Below are 13,810 nucleotides of genomic sequence, written 5' to 3'. Positions count from 1 at the left end.
ATTTTAAATGTAGTATTGGATTTGAGTATCTTACATCAATTTATTTAACATATCTCAATTTATTTGTCAGAGACAAACTCATATATTATTTTTGATGCCAGTCTAAAGAAACCATTTTCTTGAAATTTTGCTTTGTGTTGACAATTCCAGTACTGAATACAGACTTTTTTTAAATTAGTGCTGAATTTTTTTTCATATATCCTATCTTAAAAAAATCAAATTAATCATCATAAAATTTTTATCTTTCAGTCACTAGATAGATTAAAAAATAAACTAAATGGTGCTTTTTAATCTAATTTAATTTAACCAAATTTCAGCAATTCATCAGAAATCATTCCTTTTTTAGTTATATCTGTTATCAGCAACATGTATTTGAATAAAAAAAGATTTAATCTTTCATTCTTAGCAGCCTCAAGATTTTAATTACTGATGAAAATAAATTTCCAAATCAAAGAGATACTTGAATCAACTGCATGTAATCTTACACAATTGGATTAATCAGAAAACTGGAAAAGAAAATAATGCCACATGCAAGTTGTCCTTATTTTAATCAGCAGGAATAATTCCTACATTTAACACTAATAATTTTCTTTATTACACTTTCCCCATATGAGATAAAAAATGTAAAATAAATTACATAAAAAGCTTTTTAAATTTTAGTTTTAATTAAATGCCCTAAATGTGAATAATCTTTTATTTAACCATGATAATACTTTCGGTCAAATGCAATGAAAAATAAAATTGGAAAATATGCATATAAATAACTGCTTGAAGACATTAACAGAATTTTATAAATATATTATATAAGCAATATAAACAATTCTATAAAATTAACATATAGAAGAATGGTTACATCCAATTCTCTACATTTATGACCAAGAATATTGGTCAAAATTGACTTTATAATGTCATGTATTTATTTAAAACAGAAAGTGTAAAAGATTTTATATATACATTTTATTCTTTTTTCAGTATTAAATTCATTTTAATACTTCTGGGAACTTTTCTAATTCTTACATATTATACTGAATTTTCATCCCCCATACAAACAATTGGTATAAGGCTAATTAAAAAAATAACACAATGCATATTGGCTGGTTGATTTAATTAAAGTAAAGCACATGAAAGCTATCTACCAAAAGAGGAAAGAGTTATTAAGAGAAACTGTCTTTCCTCAGAAAACAATGAAAATGCATGTTCTTTCTTCTTTTTATTTCTATATTACACATAAGGAACAAGAAAACTCTATGCAGCCAAACACATCAACCAGGATCATGAATCTCAATTAAACTAAGAAATAAGAACTAAGGGTAAGGCCAAGGGTTAGGACAAAGTAAAAATTTTTAATTTAACTGTAAAGAACTTAATATAAATGCTACAACTACTAAGAAGCACACATATCATCTTCATTAAAATGTATCTCTAATTAAGCAATAAAACTTTCTTTTCACTCTTATAACTTCAAAGTATATCTCACGATCCCTTTTATACAGATTTAGAATTAACTCTGAATGTACTGCTACAGGTAATATGTAATTTAAAACCAAAGAAAAATGCATTCATATGATAACTTAATTTTAAAAAAGGAAAGAAATTAATTTTTCATTTTATGATAAGCAATTATGAAAAGGAATATAGGTAACAAATATATCTTTATAAACCTCGAACTCTAACATGTTAACAGGGTTCGCACACATTTCTGCACACGGAAATTAAGGACCATTAATGAAAAAAAATTAAGGACCTATGAGCATATGGGAACTGATTAAATTCAATTAAAAATATTATTCTATGCCTGAATTTCCCTTTTCTAATACCCTCCTAAAAATAAAATAGATCCATAAATAGTATGCATTATTACCAAACGTAAATTAACATAATTATTAATAAGTTTGAGAATAAAATAAACTTCATGCAGTTTATCAAGTGCATTAAATATTTTACAAGTAGCATTTATAATAGGTTGGACATATTTGAAAGAAAATAAGTGACATTTACATTTTACTAATAGTTAGTTTTATGTTGATTTTTTTATGTCTTATTCTGTCACATACTTGATCAGTCTAAAGCAGAGGTTCTCAACCGATGGTACGCAATAAAAAATAGGTGGTACACAAAGAGGCAAAGTATTTTTAACTATTTATTTCAAAATGAAAACCCCAACATCCTGATTGAGTTTTTTCTCTAACACTCGTAAATTGATGCGATCTGAGCTTTGTTCAAGAGTGGTGGTGGTACAAAAGGTTTTCAATTTTTATTCAGATGCTACACATTAGTCAAAAGGTTGAGAACGGCTTGTCTACAGGTTTAGTAAATAGCAGGTAGATTTTATGTCAAACGGCATACGTTAAAGTGAGAAGTATCATAATCAGCATCATTCATAATAAAAGACTGAATATTATCACCGCTGATGCTTGTCTAGAGACAGACCTGCTGATTAGAACAAACCTGAAAGGCATGAAGTAGGCACGGTTAGCAAGTGTTCAAAGTTAGTTAGGATCTGAAGCAGTTAATGTCATAGCTTCGTGTAGAGTTCCAGGGGTTGTAACCCAGTTAATATACTTTCAGTTTCCAATAAGCCATTAAAGACCATAGGTGATAAGCTATTTTGTATTAAGTCTCACTAGATGCAAAGAATAAGCTTTACTTGAATTTCTACATTTTTGTTTTTTATCTTGTGACTACAGTGAGTATTAATAATAGGCAATAACTCTCTTTAATATGTAGAGATAATTTTTAAGGGTAAGCACTTAGTTATAAATAATTAACTTAGGTAAATAGGTTACCTTAGTCATGGATTTACATGGGCATTATTAAATTTTATTTTTTAACAATATTTGTTAAAAAAGTCCTATTAAAATCAAAATCTAATAAAATTTCACAGTTGAAAATACATGTTATTTATGACACTGATTCTTAAACGATATTAGAATAATTACACATTAAAAGATACAAAACACTTATGTTTTGTAACAACAACACTCAACAAAATATTTACCAGTCATTTTAATTTGAAGCCTTAGCAAACATTTTGGCTAGTTTATACCAATTTCCTTCTCTTTAAGCATATTTTCTAACAATAATTAGAGATTTGTCTCAATATGCAAACCAATGCTCTCGCTTGTTTCTGCATGCTTTATCTCCTAATTTGTCAACCTCTCCACAATGTACCTACCTATGAGGGTTTACTTGATCTGGTAAAAGTTAAATAGTCCAAAACCCCCGATAGACGTGAAGCAAATTATCAATATGTCTGAAAGTAACTACAATATCGGACAAAGGTTTAAATAAGCCTCTTATTTGAAAAGAACTTAGAACAAACATAAACGCATTTTCTGATGCTAACAAAGTCAATTATATCTCATGGTGACGCAATTAAACAAGAACAGTCAAATTCAAACTGAAAAGGTGGACTAGTGGTCAAAAATTATACAATTTAATTTTAATTTAATCTGGCTCAGTAACTCTATCATATGAGGAAACAGAAATGGAAAATTATAGTAAAGGCTGAAATCATAAACAATTGCATAATTTACATAATAACTGCACATATTAATTCAGAAGTCAAACAACAAAAATCAGAGTTAATTTTCAAAATTTTCACAGGACTAGTTTCGATGGTTTTACCGAACCGCCATCCTCAGCTGCAAAACCACAAATGAAAAATTGCAGCTGCAAAACCGCAAATGAAATTTTTTAATTTGCGGTTTTGCAGCTCCAAAAATGAACAAGCAGAAGCTTTTTTCATCACATACAAAAAAGTTCTCAGTTTGATGCTTTTGTTTTACAAATTTGCGTTCTAATGTACTTTATATTTAATGACATCATAAGTTCATAAATATTACAAAGATAAAATTTCACACAGAAATCTCAATTTACATCAAAAGTTTAGTGAAATAAAATAAAAAAATTTCATAACAACTTCAATAATTTGAAATACTTGCCCTAAAATATTTGTCTAGTTTAGAGCCATTCAAATGACAAAAGAATTTTGAGGGGGAAAAATATAATATGTAAGATTTCTTTTAAGTACAAAATTGCTAATTCATTGAAGTAAGGAAGTGTAAAAACTTAATATTTTCTGAGCCAGTGTATTAAATAAACAAACAGATACTGATAAAGGTATTATGCAGGTAATAAAGAAAGGAGACTAAACAGACATTTAACAAGAATTAAGGTAAGTAGAAATAACATGCTACAAAATTTTAAAAAGTAATTACTTTAAGAAACAAAAAGAAATATTTTGATTATATTTAAAAATTAAGATATATATATTCAAGTTTTTTTTTTTTTTCTAATAGTATCCTGGAATAGTTTTATCATCATTTTTAAACAGGATTTTACGACTTACTTTGTATTAAATTATTTTATCATAACAACTATTATAATGAGAATAGGAATAAAAACTTTTAAGGAAGGAAAAAAACAATCTATATAAATTTATCCTTGTCATTAAAATCATGTCATACATTTCATGTCTTTTCTTTATATTAATTTCAAACATTAACAATTATAATTAGCTTTCTACAGTTTCTGAAAAAATACTTCTTTATAAAGTTAAATTATAACAGTATGCATTGAAATATGTGTTAATTTGCAAAATTAAATTCTTTTCAAACTGTAACCAGCAGTCCTTCATGTAATACAAAACAAAGATTTAAAAGATAGAAATTTGTAAAGAATGTTATTTCGGAATCACTTAAATAGCTGTATTTCTGCATATATAAAACATACAATTTTGATAACACTTTTAAAAACTTGTAATTGCATTGAGAATTAATTTTAAAATAAAAATAGACAACACCTAAGCATTTTCTTACAAATATATGAAAAACACTATACAGGTAACAATACAATTTTATTAAACTTCATTTAGAAGAGTCCTATTTAACAAATAAAATATTACCTCCAAAGGAGCAATGAACTAATATCACGGATAAAATCCAAAAAATATAGAATAAAATGAACTTGATGAATTTTTACTAGATTTCATTCTCTACAGCATTAGGAACAGTGGCACTGCCACTAAACTATATAAACTGGCACAGAATGGCCACAATATGTACAAGAGATAAACTTGGTCACTTACATAGTCGTTTATAGCTAAACTGAGGAAGGGTAACTAAGAGACCAGCTCTCTTCAGAGTCTTCCCAAGATCTGGCTGTTCTCCAAGATTAAATTTAGAAAACAACATCTTTCTGCCTGAATGTCAGACTACTGCTGAAATTCTATTTTTGCCACTAGACACATGTACGCAGCTCTAATACGTATTATGCTAAGAAAAGAAAGAAAGGGGAATGAAACATTGAAAGAGAAATAAAAAAAGCATTACAGTGTTTTAGCATTTTTATTTTGAACACTTTTATTCATAAATCTACGTAATATTTTAAACATATAACTCTATTTAAATATTTACAAACGTTTCTTGTTAGTTACAACAGTCATGATACATGATACTTCATGATACATTCATATCATGAGCAGTTTAATTAATTATGTTTATGCCAATGAAATATTTATATTGTCCATGAAATTGAAACACATAAAATAAAACTAAAAACATATCATTAATCATAAATTTATTCCAATTTTTAATAATTGATGCTTCTACAAAATATATACTACATTCCAAATATTTTGTCTCCAGAAATATTGTTCCAAAGCTTATTTTGAAACATTGAAATCTTTTTCATAGTCCTTGGACATCGCATATTTAAAGCATACAAGAAACTTTTTGTACCAAAATAATCGGCAGTAATTTTACAAATATATAAATAATAAATGTGATTCAACTTCTCATTTTTCTTTAAATGATGTTCAGATGAATAATAAAGTTAAAATATAGGAAAAAGATAAAACTATCCTTCTCAATATAGCTGAGAGAGAATAATTTCTCATTAATTTAGATGAGTCTGATAAACATATAAATTAAAGAGCATAAATAATAATCACGTGTTCCTAAAATTTACATATTCTTCACAGAACCAATTTACTACAAAAATATAATCCTTTCGACCCCTTTTGGCGCGCTGAAAGCTGATGCTGCCGTTTAGCTAAAAATAATCCGTACAGAAACGTAATGAGAAAAATGCACCACTAATTAAGCGAAAATTCATATTTTAATAATAATTTACGAAAACAAATGCATAAGTATGGTGGAATATATAATAAAAAATTCAAATTACATTTATCCGAGTTAGATTTTAGAATATTACTAGGGATGAAAGCAATAGCTGTATTACTCAACTCATATTATACCACGTGATAAATCGAAACCGAAACATAAAGGAGGGAAAGTTCGCTTCGCTGTTGTTACAGTATAAATTTTAATGCGTGTAACGTATTGCTTTTATATTTAAGAATTACATTAGTAAATTTAAATATCCTGAAATGAGTACGAGTGCTGTTAGTACTAGCTAAAGGTAATAAATGTCTCTGTCATTTATTTAGGTATATATCGAATATCTGTTGTTGCTGTGGGATAATTGGTGATTAAAATCCTTTTCTATTTTACTTTTTTTAATTGAAAGCAAAATATATTCTGGATAAAATTTAAGGAGGTATATCTGTATATTCAGTGTGATATTCTTCGCCATTTTTGCTCTGCGTAGTTTTTTTTATATATGACTCTTATTTGATGTTCCTCTAAAGTTGTTTAATTTTAAACAGATACTGCAAGCCCTCTCTTTTTTTTTTTTTTTTAGAGGGGGGGGGAATAGGAGCATATCATTAACTCGGTTAATTTTCATTCGCAGATTCTGAAGTCTTTTGCTACTGTTTATGTTTTTATGCTTAGATAAATTCAATGTTGTAGTGATTGTTATGTTCAGAGTAGACCATCCATTCCAAGTAAACTATCTGTACTTCAAAAATGTATTTTAATTATGACATAGAGCATAAAAAGCAAAGCATATATCAACAAATTAATGATTTACACATCATTTGAAAAGGAAAAAATTAATATCATGAATTAAGCATCTGAATGGCATGGCTTTTTAAATGTGCTCATGAAAAACTGTACTTAAGTCAGTTTCTATCGTAGCTTATTTTGGTCTTTTTTCATAAACTTCCATTCGTAAAGATGATATTTACATAATTAAACCGAGAATAGGAAAAGGAATTAATTTAAACTATGAAAAAAGTGACTAAAGAATTCATGTTGATTAGGAAACTTGTTAGTTGGCTTATAGAGATAAGTTAATTATGTGGTTAAATTGTGTATCACTTTGATAACCAAATAATGGAATAAAATGTAATTTAAATTTCTTTCCAATGTAAAACAAAAAATTTTCTAGTAGTTTTTTACAATTATGGAAGAGAAACATGTTGTCTGTGCTTAAACAGTTATGAAAATAGTCTAGTTTAGTATCTTTGCTTATGAGAGTACAGCCAGGAAACTGATTTTTGAAGAAATAAATTGATTCTGAAAAACTAATATGCTTAACCTTTTTTCCTGTGTTATAAAGATTTTTTTATTCATTATTTACATTTACTTGAAAATGAGTTAGAATAACATGTCAACTAATGATCATTGGAGGAGTTGCAGCAACTGGAATTGGCGTAATATTCATAAATTTGCAAAACTGATTCAAAGATTTAAATACAAAAATGTTTTATTTAGCTTCCGAAATGCAGATTTAAATAATTCATTGTCCATTTATTTTACACTTCTGCAGCTGAAGAAGTTTCTATATTTAAACCTACGCAATTGTTATGATCGTTCTTGTTGCTTTAACTTGTCCAATAATTAACTGAAGTATTCAGGCAGACATGTAAGCTGCTTCACAATAATCAAATTTTAAATCTCCATAGTTAACTAAAATTTCTTAACTAATTTGAGGTGTAGTGAACCTGACAGACATCTGTTCCAACTTCCAAGAAAAGATTAAATTTCATTTTTCCTTCTCATTTTCTTATTTTTAAAATCTAGAACTGGGAAGAATGCATGAAATTTTGCTTTTTTTAATATAGTAAGAGAATGTAGAGGCTACTTCCAAAAGCAGAGGCTTGGGTTAAATGTCATTGAGTAATTCAAGCTCTGTATAGCTTCAGTCGTTCTAAAAAATATTTGTATGCTAGTTAGAAAAGTTGAAAAACCTTTGCAATAACAAAGTTGTAAACAAAAACCTTGCAAATATGCAAGGAAAATGATATAATGAGTATTTAATAAGTTATTTGAAATAGAAAAACAGTTATCTTGGTTCTAATTGAATGCATCAAAAATATTTATGATAGATTCAAAATAATTACATACAGTTTTTATTTTTAATATAATTAAATATTTGATTATGTAGCTTCAGCTGTCTTGACTGCTGTAAATTTTTTGGTTATTGAATTAACTAAATTTTTCCGAAATTCTGGTGCAATTTTGTCCTATACTCATTGTAAGGCTTTTTTTAAAATGCATCTTATCAGAAATTTTTAAAATTTTTAGTTTTTCCTGCAAATATGCCCATATATATTCTATAACATTTATGTACGATGAATGAGGAGGTGTATTTAATTGACTGCACACATCATATAAAAGCTACAGCCTGGTATTCACAGCAGTGCATTTCTGATTGTCATTGTGCTGAATTACAAAATCGCTTCTCAATTCCATTTTTTGCTTACTTTACGATTTCTTTTAAGTATGGCTATGCATCGAAATCTATCCATTTTTCCTTTTGATAAATGTTAATTTCCTGACTTCTTAAGCAGACATACACCCCCAAATAAGTATACTGCCATCGCCATATTTTACTATATGTAGCTTGTTAAGTTTTTCTTTGAAGTGGTTTTCCTGGCCTACGCTTTATTTTAAAATTTCCGTCAGGTCCAAAAATATTAAGTTTAAATTTATCATTGAATGTAACCTTATTTCAAAGTCGATTTTGATATTTATATGCATAATCTTTTCTTTGCACTGAGGACAGATACGTAAAATTATTTCTGAGCAGATAGCCTATGAAAATCTTGTTCATTTAATGCCCTTTTGATTGTTAAGCTAGAAACTGAAATGCTCAATTCTTCTTCCAACTTAAATCTCAGTTTTAGGGTTGAAATATGAAGATTTTGTTTTATTTTTTTAAACTAGGTCTTGCATCTCAGCATTAATGTTTGAGGATGTCTACTGCGAGATTCATTTGGGGGAGTTTTGCATATTTTATGCTTTTTTTATATTTTGAATCAAGTTCACTGAAAACTTTTTCTGCATTCACAGTAGCTTTTCTTTCCTTTTACCAACTTAGGAGCTAATTTTTTTTCTTTTAATATTGTTTCTGTTATTTTAGCTGTAAGTAACAAAATAAGTTGATACTTGCATGAATTTTATCAACTGACTAAGTAACACTATTTCGCACCAACTATGAATGGTGTCTTTTAGAATTCTGCTCTAAATATTTATAACTGTTGCCGAAATCTCTGTCAACACTAGACAGGATAATATGCAAGTACGAATAATTCAAAATACAATGAAATTTGGACGTGTTTTCAAAATAGTTAAGTGCAGTAGCAAAGTATAATCGCATGTCATTTCAAGTTGTTTTTTATATTGCAACAGAAGGTGTATGAATATTTTAGCACTCTTTCATAGCACGTGATTTAATGCATTTTAGTGTAAAAAATAAATAGACTTTTAGTTTCCTAAAATATATTTATAATAAACAAAAGTATCAAATACAATTTAAATGCATTTCTTGAAAAATAAGTTTTTGTAATTTGTATTATTTTATGAATATTTTTTACACTATTTTGTTAAATTTATGGGGAAAAAAATTATTCTGAATTCTTTCAAAAGCTTGTGACTATTTTGCTAATTTTATAAACTAATGGTAACTTGGTAAAAGTTTACAATTGGGTGCCTCTTGTTTTTTGGCAATTCTTTTTTGACGTCAAGATCAGCGCCAGGAAGGCACAATTTCAAGATGGCCACTACACAAAATCAAAATAAGTCAAAATTGTACAAATTCTGTGTCCTTGTACACAACGATATGTTTTCACTTAAAAAAACATCCCAGAATTGCACAGACTGGGCATTGTGCACTGCCTTAAATTTCTCCATGTACACATCAATGTATTTTCATTTTAAAAAAATCAGGAAGCTAAAACAAAGTTAAAACTATCATGGTAACCAGAAATGAGGTTTCATTGCCAAAAATTTGTCACTGATTGAAGGGGCGCCCAATTTTATACTAGAGCAGATAACTTTTATATCTTGTGGTATACGAATTTGTACACATTAACAAACTATGCATTTCTTTAACTTTTGATTTAACATGTATGCTGCTGTATCAGGCACATGTCACAGACACTTCACTGAACCATTAGGATTGTGTCTGTCGCATGCAGCCATTAGCACATTTGACTTTTAACTTTGAATATATTTGTAGTAGTGATTTCTCTCTTCTAGTATTGTATCAAATATGAATAATGCAGAATAATGTATCAATTATGATACCATAGGCAACTATTGTGTTGGAGCCCATTTCAGCTGCCTCTGACATGTTTTATTTGTATTTATTTTTGTGACAGGACATAAAAATGTTACAATGGCAGCTTTTAATTGTTGGGTATATCTTTTTAATTAGAAAGATTATTTAAATAGGATAATTTTTCATATTAAAGCACTTTCCATGCATTGATGCTTTTCAAGAGTAATTAATCTCTAATTAGATTTAAAAATGCAATAAATATTTTTACACGTAAGTATAACAATAAATAGTGGTAATGTAAGTTGTACATAATTGTATTAGTAGCTTGAAATAAAATCTCTGGTATTAATAATTTTTGGTCATCTTAATACCTTAAATATAAACTTGTATGTACATATGTATTAACTGACAAACCAAGAAGGGACAAACTTTTAATTATAGGTGTTGTGTAAATGCAAATAAAATCAGTGTTTTTCGATCTATAAAACTTTCTGAAAAGAGTTCATTGCATCATACCTAAATTTATGCCAATTATGGTCAGTGCTTTAAACAAAAGAAAAATTTTAGTGCCTTTTTTCAACCTCCAACTGATATCTCAATTTGCTGTGTACTATTACAAAAGTAAAATATATTCTGTTTGTGTCCTCTGAAGATTTTTACAACTTCTGAAGATTTTGCTGTGCTTAATATTTCAGTGACATCCATCTTTTTTGGAGAACATGTATTATCATTAATTTCTATTACACAAGTGTGGTCGGTAACTCGATTTTCTCATTTTCAAAAAGGGTTTTGCCTAAAGATGGCACTTCAGTTACGAATTTCAGTGTAGTGCTAAATAAAATAGTTTCTGCACATCTTTCTTTTATTCATTTCAGTATTTTTTTTTTCGGTTGCTAAATAAGGCTTTATATTTTGATGATAATATATGTTAAAAATGTGCTGATGATGGTTATATTGTGTTTTAAATAATTTTATGCATGTTTTATCAGGGTTTAAGATTTTTTTAAGATCTTTGCGAACTTCAGTAATGCTGCAAGTATCTCTGGATTTTGTCCAAAGTGATTGAAATTGGCTTCATGTAAATTTCAAGTATATTTTGTTTGACTAGCGTTAAGAACTTTTGACTGACATACATGTCCATGGTTTACATGAAAATTGGGCTGTTTTTTTAATATAGCTTTCAAGGATTGTGATAAGGAATTTTGGCATATATCAGATGGTATATTTAAACCAGTTTATTAAATTTGGCTCATACAAGTTGCTATTTTATGATCTGAATAGTATGTTCAGTAACATTTGATATTACTAAACCATTAGCCAATGAATAAGCATAAATACAAAACAAAAATTGTTTTAAAATTATTTTATAACTTTTGTCATATTTCATGCATTATCAATTAGCAAAACTTGAAATGTAACATTTTAAATTTGGTTCCAACTTTTTAATAGTATCTACAGCAACAATAAATAAAGTTTTGTTTATATGTGATGTTAATGATGTATCAATAATTTCTAGTAAATGTAGTTCCATCTGCTGTGTAAAAACATAGAGAAATAGTTACATGTGGATATAAAACCAATCGTATATACTGGATGATTAAAACATTACTGAACTTATTCATTTGTTCTTTATGTACATCATTTAATAATTTTCTACTAATAGATGGGTGCATATATCCAGGATATCGCCTTATGTTTATTTTGTACATGGTACAACGGAAAGTTGGCATATGACTTTGGTGCTGTTAATTTTTCAGTTAGGGTTACTACATTGGGAATGCTAAAAGCAGATGATGCTTGGCTGCAGTATTTTTTGCAAAGCTATTCTTTTGATCTCAACTGTAATATTTATTAGTGAATATAATTTTATCATCAATTTCAAATTGTTATTTCTAACTAAAAGGGTACGCTAACTTTATCAAATCGGAAAACCATTATGGCTATGTTATCACAGAAACATTGCCTCTTACCATATTTGAAGAATGAAATAATCTGAAACCACATGACTCGAATGCTACCTTCTCAAAGCTGAACTATATTGGATGCCTTTGTTTTAAATTAGTGCACTAGTGAGATATGCTTCAGACTAAGTTGATGTAGAAGTGACTTTTTTCTATTGCATTAACAATGGTTTTAAGTATTTTAAATAGTTTTGCTTCTGTGAAAAGCTTTTATGTTTGTGTATATTCAATAGTTAAAAATCCCTTTTAAAAGCATTACAGACTATCCAAGTTTCAATTTTAGCACATTTTTCATCTCTAAAAGAAATTCAAGAACACCTAATTTTAATCTAGGATTTTTTTTTATCTGCTGATTTAAATTGTATCTAGTTTTAATTTTTGCTATTATAGTCATTTGTTAGTACAGCAGTACATTTTTCAAAATGTTTCTGTTAACAGATGTAGCGTAGCAGCAAACAAACTCCATAAAGCTTCATGAAAAGAAGGAACTTGTAATAACAATTTATCGTATAATATATATAATGTTTAATGTGTGTGCAATGCTTAATTTGTGCAAACAATTCTTTATGTGTATACAGCAATTTGTTGCTTAAAAATTTTTAAATTGCTCAAATTGGTACTTTTCCGTTTTGCCGGCGCAAGCGATAAAGTCGCCAATAATGGTACAACCGATGCCAAACAGAATATTCTCGCTGGTAATCTTTTACGCCTCATTTTCAAAACAAGTCGCAGCTTTTTCTTATCAGATTGATTGTTTCTTTCAATAGCGGCACAGCAATTAAGGGAGTTGAACAGCGGAACTTTGTAACTGAACAAGAAATTATGTCCGTTTATATAGAATTAAAGAGAAAATATCACGTAAAGCGAAGCAACTTAAACAACTTACATTGAAAGAAATGTTTAATAAAGTAAACAAATATTAAGTTTTTTTGTGTAAATTTTGATACCCTTTAGATCATAATTGTTCTTTATTTCATAAATTACTGTTTCATATTTTTAATTTTAGAATTTTTGCATGCCATCTTACGAGATTTAAACTGATGATCTATAATCCAGAAAAATCGATAATCCGGAATCGCCGAAGTCCCGACGAGTCTGGATTAACGACTTTTGACTGTATCTACAACCTTAGTATTACCTACAGTAAACATAGCATAACTATGCATGGCACAGTATTAACGGGTTTTCATATTTGATGCTTTGGTGTACATTTTGAGACCTTGTTAGCAAAAAAGTATTTGTTTTTCAGGGGGGGGACTGTTCTGTACCTTTTTGCTCCATGAGCTTTTTATATGCTATTGCTACGAGGTTATTTCCCCTTTTCAAAACTTGAAATATATATATACATTTATTAAGCTTTAGATTATTTGGTACTATTCGGTTTTGAGGGCAGTAAAAAAACAATTGCAACGAAAATGTATGCGCAAAGGTGCCAA

General features: G+C 28.2%; 2 protein-coding genes across 6 annotated transcripts in view; one reads left to right on the top strand and one right to left on the bottom strand.

The window, feature by feature from the left end:
• LOC118203840 (uncharacterized) overlaps nucleotides 1–5,277 on the bottom strand; it is a 156,065-nt gene extending 150,788 nt beyond the window's left edge. For 2 of the 3 annotated variants that reach the window (XM_035376128.2, XM_035376130.2), the window contains exon 1: nucleotides 4,907–5,277. The gene's annotated coding sequence lies outside the window, so the exon portion shown is untranslated. The remainder of the gene's footprint in view (nucleotides 1–4,906) is intronic. The other variant, XM_035376129.2, reaches the window with a different exon arrangement.
• Nucleotides 5,278–6,263: 986 nt separating this feature from the next.
• Nucleotides 6,264–13,810, top strand: part of LOC118203842 (uncharacterized) — a 42,184-nt gene continuing 34,637 nt past the window's right edge. For 2 of the 3 annotated variants that reach the window (XM_035376133.2, XM_035376131.2), the window contains exon 1: nucleotides 6,264–6,423. The gene's annotated coding sequence lies outside the window, so the exon portion shown is untranslated. Of the gene's footprint in view, nucleotides 6,452–13,810 lie in introns of all 3 variants that reach the window. The other variant, XM_035376132.2, reaches the window with a different exon arrangement.

The sequence above is a fragment of the Stegodyphus dumicola genome, chromosome 2 (genome assembly GCF_044657685.1).
Source record: "Stegodyphus dumicola isolate Sdum_Otavi_A_Nest chromosome 2, ASM4465768v1".
NCBI classification, from domain to species: Eukaryota; Metazoa; Arthropoda; class Arachnida; order Araneae; family Eresidae; genus Stegodyphus; species Stegodyphus dumicola.
This window is presented reverse-complemented; position numbering and strand designations above follow the sequence as displayed.